Consider the following 4,171-nt stretch of genomic DNA (forward strand, 5'->3'; position numbering starts at 1 on the left):
TATATACTAGCTGACCCGACAGACGTTGTCCTGTCTTGACGATTTAACCATGATTAAAATGAGTATAGCTCCATGCCAAATTTCATCAAAATAGATTAAATGGTTTAGGTGAAAATCATAGTTATCATCATAGTAAACTCACAGAAAACCGGCGTGAAACAGCGCTTGCGCTGTGTTTCGCCGAGTGAGTGAGTTTACCGGAGGCCCAATCCCCTTACCCCTACCCTATTCCCTTCCCTACCCTCAACTATTCCCTTCCCAATTCCCAAATTATCTATTTGTTGACTTCTGTTGTTCGCTCGACGATTCTGCATTGCCAACCGAGCTGTTTCACGGGCTGCTTCACTTTGCTCTCGTGATTGAGAAGCACGAAGTCGAGCCATACTATTGCGGCGCTGTTCACGTGCAATTTCTTGTTCTTCTTCAGTCCTTTCATTTGCAGTATTTTGTATTCTTCTTGCATTACGGCTTTGTCGGGAAAGATTCGATCGTCTTGGTCGCGGCATTATTAATTAAACTTCACTTCACTTCAATCCACTTGTTAATTATTTATTTAATAGAAATAGTTTTAATATTGATTTCTTACAAATATCAAATTGTCATCCATACGTCATTACATAGCTGTCATTTTACGTCAATTACATAGCTGTCATTTTATTATATGATATTATTATATATTGTATGATATTATTATATTATTGTTGTATTTAGTTTGTTTATAATTTTACTTTTAGTGATTAAACTCTTATTTTACAGAGAAACAAAATTGTTTACTTGTTTTCCTCCATACATCAAAATAATCTTATAAAACGAGTTGATGAAAATTTATGTAGACGAAAATGATAATCTTCAATTTGGAGACCAACAATATCTTGAAGAACTTTTTCTTGAAGAACAGGTGATCCAAAGGAGTGAGAATGCAGGTAATATACATGAAATTAAATATCAAAGCCTTAAGGATATCGCAGAAAAATTTATAATTGATAAATTTTCAACTAAGAATATGAACGCAAACTTATGGATTGACACATTTGAAAAAGAATGTGCTCGTTTTTGCGTCACAACTAATGAACAAAAACTAGAAATTCTTAGATTATTTTTTGATAAGAGTTGCATCGACTGGTATAATTCGATGATTATGAAGCTAACACTTAACTCTGAATGGTCTATTTGGAAGTCAAAATTTTGTGAGACTTTTGCAAACAAAGGGTGGAATCCAGTCAATTTAGCTTTATCATATAGATATAGAGATGGTTCTTTACTGGAGTATGCAATAAGAAAAGAAAAGCTTCTACTGGAAATGAGAACATCTATAGATGTAGGCACATTAATAGACCTGATAGCAGCAGGCTTACCAGATCACATATTGCATAAGATTGATAGAGAGATTTTAACAGATACGATAGATTTGTTCAATGTACTAAGAAAACACGAGCATATGGTACAAAAGAAAAGTAATATGATGAATGGAAAGAAAATGTATAAGACTGCCTGGCGAGCTAATGAGTATAACGAAGCAACTCGAAATACATGTAAGATTTGTGAAAATTTAAATAAAGGAGCTCGTTATCACTCAGAAGCTACATGCTGGTTCAAACCAAAAGATGATAATAAGGTAAAGAGAAATTTAATAAGACATGTGAATAATTCCGAAATTGAGGCGGAGTTAAATGAAACTGAACAAAAAAACTAATAGTGACACCATTAATAACTATAAAATTAACAATAAATGAGAAGTTACAAATAGATGGAATTTATGATTCAGGCTCTAATGTTTCTTTGATAAATTCAAAATTACTTAAAATAAAGAATAAAGGAAGGAATGTAAACGAGGCAAGCTTAATAACTATTAATGGTGTCCAAAAAGTAACTGGTTTGACTAGATTAAGAATTAAGATTTTTGAAGTAGAAAAAGACGTGGATGTTTACGTCATTGATGAATATTCACTTTACAAATTATTATTTTAATATATTATGATATGTATGCTTATGTTATCACTTGCTGAAGAAGATCTAGGAAATAAAAACTTGAACCACAGCAATGAATAACAAAGATAACAAATTATTTACGGTAGGGCTCTTTAATGCGGGTTCATTGGGAACCAGACACGACGAGTTTACTGCCATGATGGAACGCTTATCAGTGGATGTAATGGCTATTAACGAAACCTGGCTCAGGCAGGGTGAAGATGGCAAAGCTCCTAAAGTGTCGGGGTACAAACTTCGCCATATGCCACGCCCCAGTAATATCCGAGGTGGTCGTGGAGGCGGAGTTGGGTTCTATGTTAGGCAAGGTGTTAGTTCGCGCCTGATACCTATAGCCGAGACGCAATCTGTTGAGCAAATCTGGCTCGATCTAAAACTGAACGGATTAAAAATAGCCGTGGGAACCGCATACAGGCCTCCCTGGATGGATGTAAATCTATTCATTGATGCTCTGACTCAGACGTGGTGCTCACTTGCATCACATGATTATATTATCTTAGTAGGTGATTTTAATATAAATATACTTCAGCAGTTGGATAATAAGACAAAACTACTCTCACAGTTTTTTGAATCATTGCAAATTAAGCAAATCGTTACTTCTCCCACACATTTTACAGAGCATTCTGAAACCCTCATAGATGTTATATGCACTAATGCAGTTGCACGCTCAGTGTTGGTAAACCACATTCCTGATCTGGGGAACCATGCTGTAGTGACGGCACAGTTCAATTTCAAGAAGCCCAAATTCACCCCATTCCAATGTTCTTTCAGACCACTTAACGATATTGTGTTAGAATTATTTAATCACGACTTGGAGCAAATTAACTGGGGACAACTGGAGAGCATTACCGACTTAAATGAAATGGTCTTAGAATTTAACAGGCTTATACTGCTCCTCTTCGATCTGCATGCGCCCATTAAAAATGTTTACATTAAAAAACAATCTCCTCCCTGGCTGACAGATACAGTGAAGCAAATTATGAAACTACGTGATGATAGTTTCTCCAAATGGAAGGCTACTAGGAACCTAACCTACAAAAAATTATATAAAGACCTTAAGTCTATTGTTGTATCTGCTATACACTCAGAAAAACGTGCCTATTTTAGTAAAAATATAAATTGTAATATTAATAAGCCTAAAACTCTTTGGAACAATATGAAAAAACAACTTAACTTCGGTAAAAATAAAGAACCCTGTCTCCCTGATTTTTGTAATGACCCCAATGAAATAAATAAACATTTTGTAAATATCCCTGATCAATCACGCAGCCCATTAAACTCCAACTCATTACATACATATTTTGAATCACATACAATTGGTCCATCTCGATTTAATTTCTCACCAGTATCAGAAAACGAAATTATGACTATCATTAAAAGTCTTAAATCGAACGCTATCGGGGTTGATAATATCTCTTTACAAATGTTAAATCTTACACTGCCTAACACTCTAGAAGTTATTACTAACATTGTAAATAAATCCCTACTAACCTCTACATTCCCCTCAGTCTGGAAGACAGCTCTGATCAAGCCTATTCCTAAAAACCCTAATCCTTCCTCCCTCCAAGACCTCCGCCCTATTAGCATTCTTCCCTGCCTCTCTAAAATAGTCGAAAAAGTGGTGCACAAACAAATAATGAACTACCTTGAAGCTAATAAAATTTTGCCTAAGTACCAGTCTGGATTTAGGAGAAAACATAGCACTGTTACTGCTCTATTAGACGTCTTAGACAACATTCTATCTGCTCAGGATAATGGAAAGGGTACTATTCTGGTCTTATTAGACTATTCGAGGGCATTTGAAACAATTAATATTCCCCTTCTTATTAGCAAGCTTAAATATTATGGTTTTGAACCTTCTGTAATACAGTGGCTTTCTAGCTACCTGAAACATAGATTACAGAAGGTGGAAATCATAAATCGTAATGGCAGTAAATCCTACTCTTCGGATGCTAGTGTGGATCAAGGCGTTCCTCAGGGATCAATCCTTGGCCCCCTACTGTACATCCTATTTAGTGCGGATATTTGTCAACATATAATTCACAGCAGGTACCACATGTACGCAGATGACACCCAGGTCTACCTAAGTTTTTGCCCTAAAGATTTCGATGAGGCTGTTTCTAAAATAAATGGAGACCTTCTACGAATAGCTGACTGGTCCAACTCTTGTGGTCTAGTTCTGAAT

This window comes from Aricia agestis, chromosome 17, assembly GCF_905147365.1.
Source record: "Aricia agestis chromosome 17, ilAriAges1.1, whole genome shotgun sequence".
Lineage (NCBI taxonomy): Eukaryota > Metazoa > Arthropoda > Insecta > Lepidoptera > Lycaenidae > Aricia > Aricia agestis.